Genomic DNA, 19,950 nt, shown 5'->3' with positions numbered 1-19,950 from the left:
ATTGCCAGGTAGTTGATGGTTTATAAAATTATCGGAAGGACTATAGGAGGAAGCTCTAGGCTGAGTTTCTAGGAACAACTCCCAATTTCCAAAATCACACAGCTTCTGCGTGGCCAGGAACTTCACAATCTCTTCTTGACATTTGCAGGAAACTGATGGCAGGAGAACCTTAATGCCTTTGCCCAAATCCGCAGGCACAAAACGAAAGCCTCCCACCTTTTCTCTCCGCTCAGGACCAGCTTCACGAACATACAACCTGTGCAGCCAGTCGAGGTCCCACACTTATAAGGGCGCCACTTTTGTAGTTTAACACTCCGAGGTTGCCATCCTAAAATTCTTGACTTAAAATTTGTGTTCTGAGGAGAAGTCCTTTGGGACAGTGGATTATGCACGGGGAGCTTCCAGCCTCAGCTCCCTCCTCCTGCCACCTCCCTGTGACAAGTTTTCGGCCAGCCTGTCCCCTACGACCTAGCACCCCAGGGCTCTCCTTCCCTGCCACTGCCCAGTGACCATCGCCTCTCCAGCCCTGGGGTTGACCCAGCCCTGCGTGCGAGGAGGATTGGGATTGGTTCGCGTCAGGCGCATGCGCCCCTCGATCGCCGACAGGGCTGCGCCGCACCGTCCGCGCCCCTGGCGGGTAGCAGCGCCTGTCGTTAGTTGCAGGGGGAGGTTCTTACTTGTCTCTGTCCAGGTGCCTAGTGCATCTGGGCGTGGAGGTGGCAGTACTTTCAGGGTCACCCATCCTCCGTGGGTTGGGGTGCCAGCCCTTGGGAAAGAGAGATGGCTGACGGGACTTCTGGAAGCCTCGGTCTGTCCGGCAGCCGGTGGGAGAGGAAACCCAGCCGCCAGTGGGTCGCAAGTGCGCGCCCAGTCGTGGGCAGGGACCCTGGGCCCGGTGAGTGTCTGCACTCGTATCTGAGTGTCCTCGCTTTCTGAGATCACACCACGAAATAGCAAACAAAAAGAGGGGCTTAAAAAAAAAAAAGAAACCACCTTGATAAATTGCGGAAAAGACCACAAAAGGAAGGTAGAAGTTCCACCCCCTGCTTTCTGTACAGGGGCCTCGTGCTTTCATTTTATACTGGGCCCCACGAATTCTGTAGCTAGCCCGGTCTCCACTTAATTTAGTTTTAATCCAGGTCTTTGGTAAGTGCACCTGATTAGTGGAATCCAAATCACATCCTAAACTCGTTTATAGGGAGTCTGGAAAGTGTAGTTTTTAGCTTTCTGACCTGAGTAGGACATGAAAGTACTGCAGTACAGGAAGGAGGTTGGAATTCGTATTAAGACGTCCTGCTCTATCTGCCACAATCACCTGCATCGTGAGTCTGGCAAGAGCGGTACCTGGTCTGTATACTAGGCTCCGTGGGGCAGGGGCTGGATTTGGTTCATTCACTCCTCTGTCCCCAGTTCAGAATACAGGGCCTGTCGCATAGTATGATCCCAGTATTTGTAGAGCTGAATTGCTAATCACCATTTTTTGTATGTTCTAGTTATTAACCTATACATCTAATGGTATATTCTTTCTTGCCGTAGTTCATATTAACTGGAGATCTTCATTGCTAGTGACAAATTCATATTCAAATGCAGTAGGTTAGTAAAAAAAAAATAGGCATATGGATTATACTTAGTGATTTATTTTCATGTACTGGGCGTAGCTAATATGAACATGGTACCATATGTCTACTGTGCTTAGTGAATTAAATCACTTACTATGCCATTGTGAAAACATATAATGTTTACCCAGCCACAGAAACCACCAATATGAAATTACATTCCTTCTAGTCTTCACCTTTCGAATTTCACAAACTGGAATTAATTTCAAAGGGAATGTGTCTGGCTGCACTGTATTAAGAGTGGGCAAATCACAGAATATTCTATGGAAAAATTAGTTTGATTTAAAACAGGAATGCCCTGCACAGAATCAAAACTTTTCATATACTTCTCACCATCTCCAAAATGGAAAGTAAAAATATTTCCACAAAAGGTTTTAATTAAAAAGACTTTTGGCATGTGTGTGTATAAAAATGTCTCAGTTACAAATATTAAAGTTAAAGCTTATACCTGAGATTTAATTAGCAGTCTAAACTGTGTAGCTCTGGATTGATGACAGGGAGGACAGTTGGGAATATGTTGGATGATCAGATCATCCAAAGCAATTCAGGAAGCAAAGCTCCGCCTTTCAGAACTTACCTGGCTATCCAGGAAGTGGTGTGGGGTGGAGGGCTTATTCCAAAACTTTGTTAAATAAAATAGGTTAAAAGAGGTCTTTGGGATCTCCATCCTTAAATGTTCTTTTCAGGGGCTGCATCATGGAAATCTAGCCTGACAGTCTGACAGGTTCTGAATTAGATCTAGTTATAACCCAGAGCATATGAGTTACTTACTGGGAATCAATAAGGTAACTGTGTGAGTAACTGCTTGTGATTGCCTAAAGGCACAGTCTGGCCTTTGAGCCAAAGTAGGGAATAATGGAATTCTGGTTCATTCAAGAAAGGTGGAGTAGAGAATGTTGACTTTTATAATCCAGGTAATCTTGTCTTTCACATCAGTTTGACTGCAGGATTTATCCTAATCCATTGTGCCTCTAAATTAAATAGTTACACTGACAAAGTGTTACTATGATACAACTATAAATTATGACAACAATAAAAGTTATCCACCCAGATAATCCAGGGTAATCTCCCCATCTCAAAATCCTTAATTATATTTGCAGAGTCTATTTTGGCCATGTAAGGCAATATTCATAGATTCCAGGGATTAGGACATGCTATCTTTTGGGGGAAGGGATATTATTCAGCCTAACATGCATGTTGTCTGAAAATTTGCTAAAACTCAAATCTATTTACTTCCTACTATCTCTGAACAGAACATCAAAGGATGGAGATTCCAAAGACCTACTTTCGTTATGACTAGCAATCATAAACCTAGGTTTCTTTAATTTTAAAAGAGAGCTGTTTGGGGGAACATCTGACAACATAATTTCTGTTTTTAACTGTCCAGACTAATAGATATAGTCTTCAAAAATCCTGAGGGTCAGATTTGAATTAAATTTTATTGTGGTCATTTTGTATGTTATTGAACTTCCTAAATTATTATGTGCTGCATGTTTTTGATCAGCCATGTGGAAGCTGTAAGACCTTGAATCTGGAATGATTCAACATTATTTAATTTTTATCACCCTAGGCCTGATAGGTTACACCTTGAACTAGATTATGGCTGAATTTATACATTTTTTTTCAATGAATTTACACCTAACATACCATTTAGCATATCCAGACTTTGAGCATAGTTATTGAGTTATTATTGCTGTAGTTTGAAAGAAATGGCAAATGCCCTGTTTCGGGACCCAAACTTTAAATACAAGGGCTATCTCATCTTTTTTCCTTGTTGTGACATTCTGAATACTATGTACTCACTAAACAATTTTGTTTGTCCTTTTTTTGTTAAATATTCTGGTGAATTAGAAAATGTAGCCTTCAGAAGCCCCTCATAATCTGTCTTGGACTGGAACTATTTTCTGCTGTTGTTTTCACTGTTAGTTATAACACCCGTGACTGTACTTGGGACTTGTAGTTCTAGTTCTTTTAGTTGCAAAGTGCCTGTGATATGCTTAGCACTTCTACTGAGCACAGAATCGATGCCAACCACAATGCCAAGGGGAAGGTGAATATAAAGAGGTCTAAGACTTGTTCTGCTTTCTCCAGACTGATTTCTGCACTGAGACCTGGACTTATTTTACCTTAATCTCCAGCATTTCTACTTTCCAGCACATAGTCAGCTCACAGTAATTGTCTGTGTTCTATTTTGTTTAAAAAAATTTTTAATTGAGATATAGTTGACATTATATTAGTTTCAAGTATACAACATAATGATTTGATATACGTATGTATTGCAAAATGATCACCATAATAAGTATAGTTAGCATCAGTCAGTATACATAGTTACAAAAATTTTTTTTCTTGTGATGAGAACTTTTAAGATCTACTCCCTTAGCAACTTTCAGACATGCAACGCAATATTATTAACTATAGTCACCACGCTGTACATTATATCCCCAGGACTTAACTTGTTTCATAACTAGGAGTTTATACTTTTTGACCCCCTTCACCCAATTTGCCACCCCTCCCGTAAATGTCTGTTTAATGAAAAAATTTTGTTTAATAAGCAGTTGTTGAATGAATAAACAGTTTAGAGATTGAGCTACTTCTGAAATCAAATAACTGGGATAAAATGCTTCTGTCTTCAGATCACTTCTAAAGGATGTGATGGAGGTGTGAACAGGGTGTAATGGGACCCACCACTTCAACCAAGGAGAGTCAGAGAGGACTTTGTAGAAGAGCAGCCACATGAGTGAAGTCTGGGAGAAAATGAGTCCAATTTGTGGAATAACCACTTCTTTGAATTTACTTGTTTCGTTTCACTACTTAGAAACTGGATGGGCTAGTTTTCATTTTGTCTCCATAATAGCACTCGAAGGAATGTTGGGTTTGTGTCTGCCCCAGCTCCTTCTGATGGCACTGGAAGGAACAGGGAGGGAATGACTACTTGGGAAGAGACAGGGAGCAGAGTCAGCACATAGCACGGCCCTCCCAGGGAGGAAGGAGACTACAGAGATGAGGAGAAACGGGGCGAAATGTATGGGGAAACAAAGGAGGAATGTGTGGGCAGCTTCTTATTTAAGAATGTATTTATAAAAAGTCATTGTATTTGAGAATCTATTCTTTGTGAATATATGGTCCATGCATGTATCCTTTGTATTTTGACCACATCTTGCCTCTCTCTGGGAAGCGATGAATACTGACCCTCATCTTCATCTTGCCCCTAGTAGAAGTCCCCTTTCTCTGTCCCAGCTCTTTCCAGCTGCAGCAGCAGGAATCTGGGTAGAGACAAATTAAACATTCCTTAAAATGCTGTTATGAAAACTGGTGAACTAAAAGTTTACATAAATTTTTAAAAGCTATTAAAACTATCCCATCCAATGTGAATTGTTGTAAACTTTATAAATAGTTCAAAGGAACAAGAATATTCGGCAAACCGGCCTTGTGGAAGGTTGGCTTTCTGCAGTTGACTTTTGGCAAACTGACCTAGAACCAGTTTTGAAGAATTAACACACATTCACCTAGCAAAAATGGGAAAGGGCATTCCGAGTACAGAGGCAAAATCAGAAGAAATAAGTTTGGCAGGAACAGGTATGTTTGTTTATTCACCAAATATTTTAGAGCACAAAACCTGCCCTTGTGAAGTGAACAGTTGTACCCTCATGAAGCTTATGTTGTCTCTTTTATATAAATGTCTGCCAAATTATTGGTTTTAACTCCCTCCTTCCCTCTCTCTCTCCCTCTCCCTCTCTCCCCACCCCCTCCAGAGAGAAACATTTTAGATATTGGATATAGGTTGTGATAGTTAGGGAAACAGTAGAGATAGACGGTCGAATGACTGTAATTGAAATGAAACAAACTAAGCTTTTGTCTGAAGAAGCTAGATGAGATTCCAGAAATTGAACAAAATTGCAATAGAAGGATAAAAAGTAGATATTGAATAAGAGAGCAATAAAGCAAAAAAAAATTAATAAGTAATATCAAGAGCCAGTTTTTTTTTTTTTTTAGAAGTTTTCTGTTGTAGCCTTTCTTTTTTTCTTTTTTTAAAAATTATTTATTTATTTATTTATGGCTGTGTTGGGTCCTCGTTTCTATGCGAGGGCTTTCTCTAGCTGTGGCAAGTGGGGGCCACTCTTCATCGCGGTGCGCGGGCCTCTCACTATCGCGGCCTCTCTTGTTGCGGAGCACAGGCTCCAGACGCGCAGGCTCAGCAATTGTGGCTCACGGGCTTAGCCGCTCCGCAGCATGTGGGATCTTCCCAGACCAGGGCTCAAACCCGTGTCCCCTGCATTGGCAGGCAGACTCCCAACCACTGCGCCACCAGGGAAGCCCAAGAGCCAGTTTTTATAAGTCCATTAAAATGATGTGTTTGGCAAGTTCTGACCAAGAAAAAAAGTTAAAAAACACAAATGCAAATAAATGTTTTTAATGATGCAGGATATATAACCATAGATAGAGATTAAAAAGGTAATGAAAATGACGATGCACAACTTTGTCATTAAAAAAAAAATTTAGGTAGAATGGATTGTTTAAGCTAACCAACATTTCAGCACTCTAACCCAAATTTAAAGCATCTTCTTAATTTAAAATTTTTTCTCTTTACTCATTTTCAGTTATTGGTGAAGAGGTAACAAGTAAGTTTCTGTAATACTTACGAGCCAACACAATCCAGTGGCCATAACAAATTGGTCAGAGTAAGCACATCAGGAGAGGAAGTATTTATTGTCCAGTGCTAATTCAGTCATTTCACTTTATTGTTAGCATTGTTTGCTACAGATGGAAAAGGAATCCTGCATTGGTTAGAATCAAAAGAGACAGTTCCAAAATGACATAAGAAAAACAAGTGAATTAGAATAGCTAACCTTTGACTAAAAAGGTTTGATTAATGACATAATTTTTTAAAAAAATGCATTACCTTGAGGCTATAAAACAGTGGTCAGAAAGGAGAGTGGGAACATCTACTTCTGAGTAAGATGGAGTAATAGGGACTATATTCTCCTTTTTACCGGAAACAACCAACCCCCCCCCCCAAAAAAGAAAATACAGGGAACAGTGGTTTTTAAGACACTGGGCATCAGGCAGCAAAGGATAGTGATCCCTGAGAGACAGGAGACAAGAACAAGATGAGCCCTATAATTACCCTGCTTACCACTTGAGAGTGTTTTCAGGCCACAGTACTGGGAAGGGGAGCTCAGAAGAGTACAATGGACTCTGTGAGTTGAGGAGAGAAAGCTGAAAGTCCAGGGGACTGAGCTGGCTAGTGTTCACAGGACAGAGTGCTGGACAGGAGAGAGCTGCACAGAGAGAACTGAAGAGATCTGTAAAGGGTCCCCTCAAGTATGCAGCTGAGTAAAGATTAGCCCTTGCCTGTGAGGAGACCAGCTGGGGCTGGAGAAAGAAACATCTAAGCGTATTAGAGGTAGCAGTGCCTGGTGTTCACACAGGGCAAAAAATAGTTACCCCTCCCACCAGCCAGACTAGAAAGCCCCGGGATTCACAGCATACTGGGTCCAGTACACAGAAAGATCTTGCCTCAGTGGTGGGGAATAAGCTCTAGAGTAATCATTGCTCTGCGCCAGTCTAGCAAGATGTAAAAAGGATAAAACTATTTCCAGGTAATTTAACTGCATCCCAGAACAAAGCTCTAGAATATTTAAAGGAATACAAAAATATATACTACCCAACAAGATAAAATTTACAGTATCTGCTAGTTAATAAAAACTTACCATGCAAAGAAGCAGGAAAATATGAACCATAGTGGGAAAACAAATCAATTAATTGAAACTGACTCTTAAGATTTAATGCAATCTCAAGCATAATCCCAGCAGGCTCTTTTGTAGAAATTGATAAACCAATTCTAAAATTCGTATTGAAATTTAAAAGGCCTAGAATAGCCAAAACAACTTAGAAAAAGAACAAAGTTGGAGGACCAACATTACTTGATTTAAAGGTTAATATAATGTTGTAGTAATCAAGACAGTGTGGCACTAGTGTAAAGATAGAGAAATAGATCAGTGGAACAAAACAGAGTCCAGAAGCAGACCCACAATTTTATGGACAACTGATTTGCAGTTTTTTGAACAAATGGTGAGGGGGAAAAAAGAAACCTCAATCCATATTTTACACCATTTGCAAAAATTCACTCAAAATGGGTCATAGACCTAAATGAAAAACCTAAAGCTATAGAACTTCTAGAAGAAAACATAAGAGAGAAGATTTTTGCTGCCTTGGATTAACCAAAGATTTCTTAGATACATCACTGAAAGCAAGATCTATAAAAGAAAAAAATATGTGTACATAGATATATTTGATTCCTTCTCGCTGTGTCCTCATGTGGTTTTTTTCTCTGTGCATGCCCATCCCTGTGTCTCTCTGTGAACAGCAGCCAGATTGGATTAGGACCCACCCTAATGGCCTCATTTTAATTTAATCACCTCTTAAAAGTCTCTTTCTCCAAATATAATGTCCTATTCTGAGGTAATGGGTCTTAGGACTTCAACTTATGAATGTTAGGGGGATACAATTCAGCCCATAACACCGTACAAACACTTGTATATAAAAGTGTAGCAGCTTTATTAGTAACAGCTAAAGAACTGAAAACAACTCAAATGTCTATAAGCACATGAATACACTGTGGTATAGCTATATATGATATACTACTACTCAGCAATAAAAAGAAATGAATTGTTGATATATGCTACAGCATGGATGAATCTCACAATAATTATGCTGAGTGAAAAAAATGACCAAAAAAAGAATACATGTTGTATGATTACATTTATTTAAAATTCTAGAAAATGCAAACTAATCTGTAGTGGCATTAGGAGATCAATGGTTTCCTGAGGATCTGGGATTTAGGATTACAAGGGAATGGAGGAAACTTTTGGGGGAGATAGACATGTTCATTATCTTGATTGTGATGATGGTTTCATGGGTGTGTACGTATATCAAAGCTTACAAAGGTGTACACTTTAAACGTATGTAGTTTACTGTATGTCAATTATACCTCAGCAAAACTGTTTAAAAAAGAAGATTGTAACTAACAGCATAGTATAACCACTTTCTTTTGGAGGTCAGATTTCTACAGTTCTCAAGTCTCTGGTGCATAGATTATGCACCCAGAAAGTTTTTGAAAAACATGCTGGAATGGCTTTGACAAGTCAGCACTCTAGCTTACCAGAGTAAGTAAATTCCTTCCTTCCTAGATGAACTTAGAAACCCTCATTCAGAGCCTGCTTGATTTTACTTAACACACAACTTCAATTAAGCTTGGTAAGGTATAAAAAACATTTGAAAAGAGCAGGTGGCATCCACATATTTGCTGGAGTATCCGTGAAAAGTGATTGCCAGTACAATAGGAAGAGAAAAGAACTTTGAAAAGTACTTAGAATTTCACTCTGCAAACACTGACTGGTGATGAGTATTCATTGAGATAACTGAAGACAGTATCTTTTGTTAATAAGGCAGGTAAGAATATAGTAGACTTTAGAAAAATTTCTTACAAAAACGAGATGAAAAATGTTTTAAATACACAAGAGGTAATTTTCAGTTATGTGAAAAATCTGTGAAAGTAGATACCTTGCTGACTCACAACAAGGAAGGTGATCTCCGCGTCTTACTCTTCCGCCATCTTGCCCAGACCCCTGTTGGAAGATTTTTAATCACAGTTTGAATTTCAGTGCTTGTGATTGGTCTGTTCATATTTTCTATTTCTTCCTGGTTCAATCTCGGAAGGTTGTGCATTTCTAAGAATTTTTTCATTTCTTCCAGGTTGTCCATTTTATTGGCATAGAGTTGCTTGTACTTATCTCTCATGATCCTTTGTATTTCTGCAGTGTCAGTTGTTACTTCTCCTTTTTCTTTTCTAATTCTATTGATTTGAGTCTTTTCCCTTTTTTTCTTGATGAGTCTGGCTAATGGTTTATCTATTTATCTTCTCAAAGAACCAGCTTTTAGTTTTATTGATCTTTGCTATCGTTTCCTTCATTTTTTTTTCATTTATTTCTGATCTGATCTTTATGATTTCTTTCCTTCTGCTAACTTTGGGGTTTTTTTGTTCTTCTTTCTCTAATTGCTTTAGGTGTAAGTTTAGGTTGTTTATTTGAGATGTTTCTTGTTTCTTGAGGTAGGACTGCATTGCTGTCCTCTTAGAACTGCTTTTGCTGCGTCCCATAGATTTTGGGTTGTCGTGTTTTCATTGTCATTGGTTTCTAGGTATTTTTTTATTTCCGCTTTGATTTCCTCAGTGATCTCTTGGTTATTTGGTAGTGTATTGTTTAGCCTCCATGAGTTTGTATTTTTAACAGTTTTTTTCCTATAATTGATATCTAGTCTTCCAGGGTTGTGGTCGGAAAAGATACGTGATATGATTGCAATATTCTTAAATATACCAAGGCTTGATTTGTGACCCAAGATATGATCTATCCTGGAGAATGTTCCATGAGCACTTGAGAAGAAAGTGTATTCTGTTGTTTTTGGATGGAATGTCCTATATATATATCAGTTAAGTCCATCTTGTTTAATGTGTCATTTAAAGCTTGTGTTTCCTTATTTATTTTCATTTTGGATGATCTGTCCATTGGTGAAAGTGGGGTGTTAAAGTCCCCTACTATGATTGTGTTACTGTCGATTTCCCCTTTTATGGCTGTTAGCATTTGCCTTATGTATTGAGGTGCTCCTATGTTGGGTGCATAAATATTTACCATTTTTATATCTTCTTCTTGGATTCATCCCTTGATCACTATGTAGTGTCCTTCTTTGTCTCTTGTAATAGTCTTTATTTTAAAGTCGATTTTGTCTGATATGAGTATTGCTACTCCACCTTTCTTTTGATTTCCATTTGCATGGAATATCTTTTTCCATCCCCTCACTTTCATTCTGTATGTGTCCTTAGGTCTGCAGTGGGTCTCTTGTAGACAGCATATGTATGGGTTTTTCTTTTTTTGTATCCATTCAGCCACTCTATGTGTTTTGGTTGGAGCATTTAATCCACTTACATTTAAGGTAGTTATCGATATGTATGTTCCTGTTACCATTTTCTTCATTGTTTTGAGTTTGTTATTGTAGGTCTTTTCCTTCTCTTGTGTTTCCTGCCTAGAGAAGTTCCTTTAGCATTTGCTGTAAAGTTGGTTTGGTGGTGCCGAATTCTCTTAGCTTTTGCTTGTCTGTAAAGGTTTTAATTTCTCCGTTGAATCTGAATGAGATCCTTGCTGGGTAGAGTAATCTTGGTTGTAGGTTTTTCCCTTTCATCACTTTAAATATGTCCTGCCACTCCCTTCTGGCCTGCCGAGTTTCTGCTGAAAGATCAGCTGTTAACCTTATGGGGATTCCTTTGTATGTTATTTGTTGCTTTTCCTTTGCTGCTTTTAATATTTTTCTTTGTATTTAATTTTTGATAGTTTGATTAATATGTGTCTTGGCGTGTTTCTCCTTGGATTTATCCTGTATGGGACTCTCTGTGCTTCCTGGACTTGATTAACTATTTCCTCTCCCATATTAGGGAAGTTTTCAACTATAATCTCTTCAAATATTTTCTCAGTCCCTTTCTTTTTCTCTTCTTCTTCTGGGACCCCTATAATTCAAATGTTGGTGTGTTTAATGTTGTCCCAGAGTTCTCTAAGACTGTCCTCAATTCTTTTCATTCTTTTTTCTTTATTCTGCTCTCCGGTAGTTATCTCCACTTTTTTATCTTCCAGGTCACTTATCTGTTCTTTTGCCTCAGTTATTCTGCTGTTGATCTCTTCTAGGGAATTTTTCATTTCATTTATTGTGTTGTTCATCGTTGTTTGTTTGCTCTTTAGTTCTTCTAGTTCCTTGTTAAACATTTCTTGTATTTCCTCCATTCTATTTCCAAGATTTTGGATCATCTTTACTATCATTACTCTGAATTCTTTTTCAGGTAGACTATATATTTCCTCTTCATTTGTTTGGTATGGTGGGTTTTTAGCTTGCTCCTTCATCTGCTGTGTATTTCTCTGTCTTCTCATTTTGCTTAACTTACTGTGTTTGGGGTCTCCTTTTTGCAGGCTGCAAGTTCATAATTCTCATTGTTTTTGGTGTCTGTCCCCCGTGGGTAAGGTTGGTTCAGTGGGTTGTGTAGGCTTCCTGGTGGAGGAGACTGGTGCCTGTGTTCTGGTGGATGAGGCTGGATCTTGTGTTTCTGGTGAGCAGGACAGCATCCGGTGGTGTGTTTTGGGGTGTCTGTGACCTAGTTATGATTTTAGGCAGCCTCTCTGCTAATGGGTGGGGTTGTATTCCTGTTTTGTTAGTTGTTTGTCATAGAGTGTCCAGCACTGTAGCTTGCTGGTTGTTGAGTGGAGCTGGGTCTTAGCGTTGAGACGCAGATGTCTGGGAGAGCTCTTGCCAATTGATATTATGTGGGGCTGTGAGGTCTCTGGTGGACCAGTGTCCTGAATTCGGCTCTCCCACCTCAGAGGCTCAGGCCTGACAGCCGGCCGGGACACCAAGACCCTGTCAGCCACACGGCTGGAGAAGATGAGCTATGAGTTGGGTGTCAGCCACTGCCCTGTTGTAGCTCTGTGTCAGGTGTCTCTAAAGGTCACCCAGATACATGGGGTTATTCCACCATTCCTCAGAACTTGCACATGCCCGTCTGGGATTTGTAGATGTCCTCCTGATACTCTTCGTTGAAATACATTGCGTTCATGGTGGTGAGAGATATACTAATAGTGTTGGTTCTCTTCAGAGACTGGGACAGTCTGAGCCTTCATGTGGCCAAGTCAGGAGCAGCTGACCAACAGTCCCCAAATGATAACATGTTGGCTTCCGAGAAAGCTTTCTGCAGCTCCCCAGCAGTATTCCCAAGCAGCTGCTCTGCTGAGCTGCAGCACTCTGACTGGGGAACTCAGTGGGACCCTCAAACAAGGATTTCTGAGGGCCCTAGAGCCTGACTTGCCCACCCAGGCAAGGAGCTGAGGAGAGCGTCTCCTGGCCTCGTCTTACCAGAGGAGCAGACAGCTCTCAGTCTTTTTTCTTTATTCTGCTATGCAGCAGTTATGTCCACCATTCTATCTTCCAGCTCACTTATCTGTTCTTCTGCCTCAGTTATTCTGCTATTGATTCCATCTAGTGTATTTTTCATTTCAGTTATTGTGTTGTTTCATTTCAGTTATTGTGTTGTTTGTTCTTTAGTTCTTTTAGGTCCTTGTTCCAACAATTTTTGCATCTTCTCAATCCGTGCCTCTATTCTGTTTCTGAGATCTTGGATCATCTTTACTATGGTTACTCTGAATTCTTTTTCAGGTAGATTGCCTATTTCTTCTTTATTTGGTCTTGTGAGTTTTTACCTTGCTCCTTCATCTGCAAGGTATTTCTCTGGCTTCTCATTTTGTCTAACTTACTGTCTTTGAGGTCTCCTTTCCCTAGGGTGCAGGGTCATAGTTCCTCTTGCTTCTGGTCTCTGCCCCCAGTGGGTGAGGTTGGTCCAGTGGCTTGTGTAGGCTTCCTGGTGGGAAGAACTGGTGCCTGTGTTCTCGTGGGTGGTGCTGAGTCTTTTCCCTCTAATGGGCAGGGCCATGTCAGGTGGTGTGTTCTGGGGTATCTGTGAGCTTAGTATGAATTTAGGCAGCCTGTCTGCTGATGGGTGGGTTTGTGTTCCTGTCTTGCTTGTTGTTTGGCATGAGGCGTCCAGCTCTGGTGGCTGCAGGCTGTTGGGTGGAGCTGGGTCTTGGATTCGGATGGAGGCCTACATGAGAACTCTTGCTGATTAATATTCCCTGGGGAATTCTCTGGTGGTCCAGCATTCTGGACTCTGTGCTTCCACCCCAGAGGCTCAGCCCCGACTTCTGGTTGGGGAGCCAAGACCCCACAAGCCACTCGTCATTCCAGTTAAGGGGATTAAAGGAAAAAAAAAGACAAACAAACCCCCAGACAAATGGTAAAAGCAAAATCGAACAAGCAAGAACAAAACCCAGGAAACACACACACACAAAAGAAACAAAAACAGAACCAAAGATAACAAAAAACAAGAGACCAACCAGACAAACAAAGGAACCCAAAGACGAAATGAAACAATTAAGAACGAAACTAACAAAAGACAAAACAAGAAAACAAAACCAAAGCATAGTGCCAGCTGAAGAATAAAGCAAAGAAAACAAAACAAACAGACAAAAATGGTAAAGAAAAACAAAACACAGAACAACAGAAAAACAGAATAAAATTAGAAATATAAAAAGAAAATGAATATGTTTAAAAAAATCCCCAAAGACTAAATAAAAATAAAAATTAAAAACAACAACAACAAAGAAAAAGAAAAGAAAAAACAGAACCAACAATGGAACAAATCAAAACATAATAAAAACAATAGTAATAATGTTTTCCTGGGGTCTCAGCTGTCAGTGTCCTTGCCCCCACTGTGAGCCACAGCCCATCTCTGCCTCCCCAGGAGACTCTCCTCTGCCTCTGTGCCAGTCTTGGGACCTGCTGTGGGCCCTGTGGGGACAGTTCAGAGTCTGATCTGGCCCAACTCCCGCATGTGCTGCCCCCAAAGTCCACAGCTGCCAGAGCTAGACCGTTTTCATTTGTGGAACACGCGTTGTCCATTCAGATAGTCCATAGATGCAGGGTCTACCTAGCTGATATTGGGGATTTAATCTCAAGCTTGTTCAGCTGTTGGAAAGATTTTCGATCCTCTTCCTTAGTCGCCCTGCCCCTGGTGCTCAGCTGTTGTTTTATCCCCATCTCTGCATGTGGGCCACCTACAGAAGTCTGCTCCCAAGGCTGCCCTGGAGCACTTGGGTCTGCCCTGGTGAGGACTGGGCGTGGAGGTGGCACAGCTGCTTGGATCATGGGAGCCCCGGTGGGACCAGGTGCACAGGGAAGCCGGCGACCACAGAAGCAAGAGATATGGCCCTAGTGGGAGGCTTTTCCTAGTGCCTGGCTGCAGGCACGCGAGGATCAGCCCTGGCAGGGCTTTTTCTATTGCCTGGCTGCAGGTGCTGACATATGGGGAGAGTGAGGTTACAGTGGTGGCTCTGCCCCCTGCGTGTGACTCAACAGTAGTGCCCCGCTTCCGTGGCAGTCCAGTTTTCCTCCATAGGCATTCCCTGTTGCGGACTTCGTCCCTCCTGTCCCCTCAGGCTGTGTCCCTACAGCCAACAACATTCCTCGCCCTGGGTTTGCTCTCTAACCCCCACGCTCCAGCTCCCAACCCCTGTGCGCACCAGTGGACACACATCCCCGTCCAGGGCATGTAAGGCTGCAGTGTGGACCATCTGTGTAGTTTTCACTCTGTCCTGTCTGCCACAAATAGGTTGCTTCACCCTCCTCCGACAGCCTCAAATGCTTTCCTTCTGTCCCAAGCGATTTCCCCATCGGTGAGGGGGCTTCCCCAGATGTGGGAATCTCTCGCCTGCTTTAGCTCCCCCCGCCCAGGTACAGGTCCTGTCCCTCTTCCTCTCCTCCTTCTCCCTTCTTTCTTTTGTCCTACCCAGTTATGCGGGGAACTTTATAGTCCTTTCTGGTGTCCAGGGTCTTTTGCTAGTGTTTAGCCAGTGTTCTGTGAGAATTGTTGCATCTGTAGATGTATTCCTGATGCATCCGTGGAGAGAGATGAACTCCACGTCCTCCTACTCCTCCACCATCTTGGAACCCCTAAAATATGTGTTAATTTATCTTTTTTGAATAAGTACCCATTTACCTGGTTTAAACATCAGCAGGTATAAAAAAGTGTACAGCTACGACTTTCCCTCACATTCTTGACCTCAACCTCTTCCCATAGCCCCTCAGAGGGTGCCCACTTTTATTGGTTTCTTGTCCTTAACAAGGATTTTTATTTATATGTAAGCCAATACAAATATATATTATATTTTCTTTCTTTTAAAGTACAGATAATAACATACTATACACATTTTACTGCTTCTTGCTTCTTTCACTTAATATAGCTAGGAGGTCTTTTGATATAATATATATTTTTTACACGAAATTATAGGATTCCATTTTATAGATATATTATTAGTGTACTTAATCAGTCCCCTATTGGTGAATATTTAAGTTGTCAGTATGTTGCTTCAGTGCTTCAACTGATAATTTTAAAATGTCATTTTATTCCCATGTGTTTGTATCTATAGGATTAATTCCTAACCCATTTGGGTTTTATCTTGGGTTCTGATGTAAGGTATAGATCAGGTCATATTTTTTTCTCCACATGGCTTCCTGGTTGTTCCCAGATGATTCATTGCTGGTACCTCTTTTCCTCACTGCTCTGAGGTATCACATTTATTATATACTAAAGCTCCATATGTATTTAGTTCTCTTTCTGACTATATTCTCTTGCATTGGTCTGTTTGACTATTCACGTGTCAGTAGTATATTAATTACTGAGGCTTTATCTAACAAGGAAAATCTCCCATTAGTACTCTTCTTTTGCAGAGATTCTCAACTTTTTTTTTTAGATTCTCGACTTTTGTTTCTGTATTTCCATATAAATTTTAAAATCACTTGGTCTAATTCTGAAAAAATAAAACCTAGATAGACTTTATTTTTATTCAAGTCACATTAATTTACAAATTAACTTAGGGAGGATTGACCTCCTTATGATGTTGAATCTTCCTATTGAAAATGCCTTTCCATTCAAGACTTCCTTTTGTCTTTCAAAGAATGTTTTAATATTTTCTCCGTTATACTATCAGGCCTTGAACATTTCTTTTAGCCCTTTTACCTAGAAATAGGGTCTCCATTATATTTTTAGTTAATATTGGGTATATGAAAATTTTTGTTTACTAATTTTGCACCTTCTAATTTACTGAATTTTTTGTTTGTTTATGTAGTGTTCCAGTTGACTTCCTTGGGTTTTCTAGGTATGTTGTCATATGATCTGCATGTAGTGATAGTTTTATCTCCCTTTTAATTTTCACATCTCTTAGTTTTTTCTCTTGTGTAATTGCATTGGCTAATACTTCTGGTACAGCGTTAAATAACAGTGGTGATAGGACCATTCTTGCTTGTTCCTGTGTGGGGATGCTCTTATGTTTCTCCCTTAAATATAATACTGACTTTGGCTGAAATAAAAATATTTTAATATTTAAAGAAGTATCTATTGATAAATACTTTCTTAAGAATTTCATCAAGAATGGATCTTGAATTTGGTCAAATGCCTTTTTAGCATATATGAAGATGATTGTATGATTCTTCTTATGCCTACTAATTGATAGATTATAACAATAGATTAATAGATTTTCTAATATTGAACTTCCTTTGCAGACTTATAATAAATCCTACTTGGAAATTATGCATTATTATTTTTAATGTGCTGCTGGACTTATTTAGGAGTCTTCTTCAGTATTCATACATGAGATTGGAGATTGTTTTCTCTTATATGTGCTTTGTCAGATTTTACCATCAGTGTCCTGCTTGTTTCAAAAAAGAATCTGAAATTCTTTTTCTAGATTCTAAAATAGTTTTAAATAGCATTGGGAATATCTGTATTTTGAAGGTCTTGTAGAATTCCCATGAGAAATCATTTCTACCTGGTGTTTCAACTGGGAAAAATGGGCAATAGGCAGTAGTAGGTCTTTGATGAATTTCTCTGTTTCTTTTATGGAAATTTTGCTGTTTAGATTTTCTCTCTTTTCGAAGGTCAGTTTTGGTATTTTTGTTCTTGAAAAAATAGTCCAATTTATTAATACTTTGTCTTCTTTTCATTTTTGTGGTTATTTCTCCCTTATCACTTAGTTTATTAGCACATTAAAACTTTTTTTCTTGACTAAGGTAGCTAGCAGTTTATCCACTCAATTGACTCTTTTCAAAGCACCAGGTTTTTAGTTCTTGTTTTCCATCTTCTTAAGTTCTGCTTTTATCTTTATTGATTCCTTCCTTTGGCTTTCCTTCATTTTGTTTTGTTTCTTTTCTAACTTCTTAAAATGAATGCTGAATTTATGTATTTTCATTCTTTCATGCTTATAGTAGAACTATTTTAAGGCTATGCTTTCCCTCAGAATTGTGTTATAATGTGTAGTTTTCTTATTTTTTTTCAGATGTTCTGCAATTTTAGTTTTGAGTTTTCCTCTTTGATTCAAGAGTTTTTTAAGTGAGTCTTTAAAAATTTCAATAGATACAAGCTTTCTATTTTCTGATTTTATTGTTAATTTGTCATATTGCATATTGATCAGAGAATGTTGTTTGTACTATTTCTACTTTTTGTAATGTATTGAAGTTTATTTTGATATTAGTGTATCATCAGTTTCTGTGAATGTTTCATGGGCACTTAAACAGAAGGTATAAACTCTTTTTATTACGATATAGAGTGTGATTTTTATAATCAGATTGGTCTAATTAATTGTATTAGGTTTTCTATATCATATTCTTAGTTAATTTTTTCCCTCTTGATCTGTCATGGCCTGAGAGAGGTGAATTAACGTTTCCTATTGTTAGTAGGTTTTTGTTTCTCCTTGTGTAACCTCTAATTACTTGGTACATAAATAATCATAAATGTTATATCTTTACTGTGAATTACCCTTGGTATTATAAAGTTATAGTTTCCTTCTTTGCTTCATTTAATGCTTTTTAACCTGAGTGTTCTACCTTCTCTGATATTAGATTGAAACCTTTGCTTTCTCTTTCCCTCCCCTCCCCTCCCATCTCCTTTTGTTCCTTTTTTCCTTTCTTTCTTTCTCAGAGTATATCAGCCTTCTGGAGAATTTTGCCGCACCCCCGCAATGTATCTTCACCTAGCTCATGCTATAACTGAGTTTTCAGAAGCTCATGCCACCATTCTATCAGGCCAACTGCTTTAGGATGGTGGGGAACATGGTAAGAATAGTGAATTCCATGAACATGTTCCCATTGCCTCACTCTTTTGCTGTGAAGTGAGTTTCTTGATCAGAAGCAATACCGTGTGCAGTACCATGCTGGTGGATAAGGCAGTCTATAAATCCGTGGAATGTAATTTTGGCAGAAGTATTGCATGCAGAAAAGGCAAGTCCATATCTAGAGTGAATATCTATTCCACTAAGAACAAATCATTGTCCCTTTCATAATGGATGTCATACAGTGTAATCAACCTGCCATCAAATAGCTGGCTAATCACCCCAGTGAATGGTGTCCTATTGGGTACTCAGTGTTAGTCTCTGCTGCTAGCAGATTGGATGCTCAGCAATGGCCATAGCCAGGTTGGCCTTGGTGAATAGAAGTCTGTGATGCTGAGCTGATGCATAACCTCCATTCCTGCCACCATAGGCACCTTGTTCATGAGCCCACTGGGCAATGACAGGGGTGGCTAGGGAAAGAGACTGACTGGTATCTATAAAATGGGTCATCTTATCCTCTTGATTATTACAATTCTCCTCTGCTAAGGTCATCCTTTGGTGAGTATTCACATGGGACACAACTTCTTCATGGGGATTTTTGTTCATTCAGAGAGATATATCCACATACCTTTTTCATCAAATTTCCCCATCACCAATTTTCCAATCATGTTCTTACCAAGTTCCTGACCAACCAGCCAGCGCATGAATCTGTGTACAATTGCACATCTGGCCATTTCCCCTTCCAAGGAAAGTGAACAGCCAGGTGCACAGCTCAAAGTTCTGCTCACTGGGAGGATTTCTATTCGCTGCTGTCCTTCAGGGATATCCCAGAAAGGGGCTGCGGTGCTGCAACTGTCCACTTTCTGGTGGTGCTTGCATACTGTGCAGAACCATCTATCAGCCAGGCCTGGGTCTTCTCTTCCTCTGTCAGCTGATTCTAGGGGAGCACAGGTGCAGGCTGGGAGAGAGAAGGCAGTGTAGCAGAAGGCCTGTTTTCTGTTTTCATTTTGCTTTCTCTACGTGATTCTACTGAGATTAAGAAAGGTTTGCCATTTTGTTCTACTACTTTGTGATTATAGCGTCATTTAATATTTTTAGTTATTCATAAACTTAGACATTGTCTATTAGTTCTGTTTTATGAGCAATGATAAAATTAAAAGCTTTCCTATTTTTCCTCTTTCCCTAGCTTGTCTCCGTCACCTAGCTTTAGAATTTACCTTTGTATTGTTGAATATTAATATAGATATTACATAGCATGTTCTTTAAATGATAACCTTTTACTACAGATACTACCCAAGGGAATCTATGTACTTTTCCTCCCCCATTTTCCCCCATTTTCTTGCAATTTTTGTTAATGGTATAATTTCTACTTTGTTAAGGCATACAGTATTTATGTTCTCTTATCTTAATCTCCACACTTGTTTTAGTCTTTGTTCTACATTTAAGTATATTAAAACTCATCGCCAGTCCTTTGTCTTTAGAAGTTTAGTCAAGAAAGAATGGGAACAATATTCTCTAAATTCTTGCATGTTGTAATCTGTTGTCTGTAGCCTGTAAATTTAAAGCCCTATTTGATTTGATGGTAA

The 19,950-nt window shown here is 39.5% G+C and overlaps 1 pseudogene; it reads right to left on the bottom strand.

Moving 5' to 3' along the window:
• Positions 1 to 18,230: 18,230 nt before the first annotated feature.
• On the bottom strand, positions 18,231 to 19,370 carry LOC137760598 (uncharacterized; annotated as a pseudogene).
• Positions 19,371 to 19,950: the final 580 nt, after the last annotated feature.

This window comes from Eschrichtius robustus, chromosome 3 (assembly GCF_028021215.1).
Source record: "Eschrichtius robustus isolate mEscRob2 chromosome 3, mEscRob2.pri, whole genome shotgun sequence".
Taxonomy (NCBI): domain Eukaryota; kingdom Metazoa; phylum Chordata; class Mammalia; order Artiodactyla; family Eschrichtiidae; genus Eschrichtius; species Eschrichtius robustus.
Note: the sequence above shows the minus strand (reverse complement) of the source record. Positions and strands in the feature narration are given on the sequence as shown.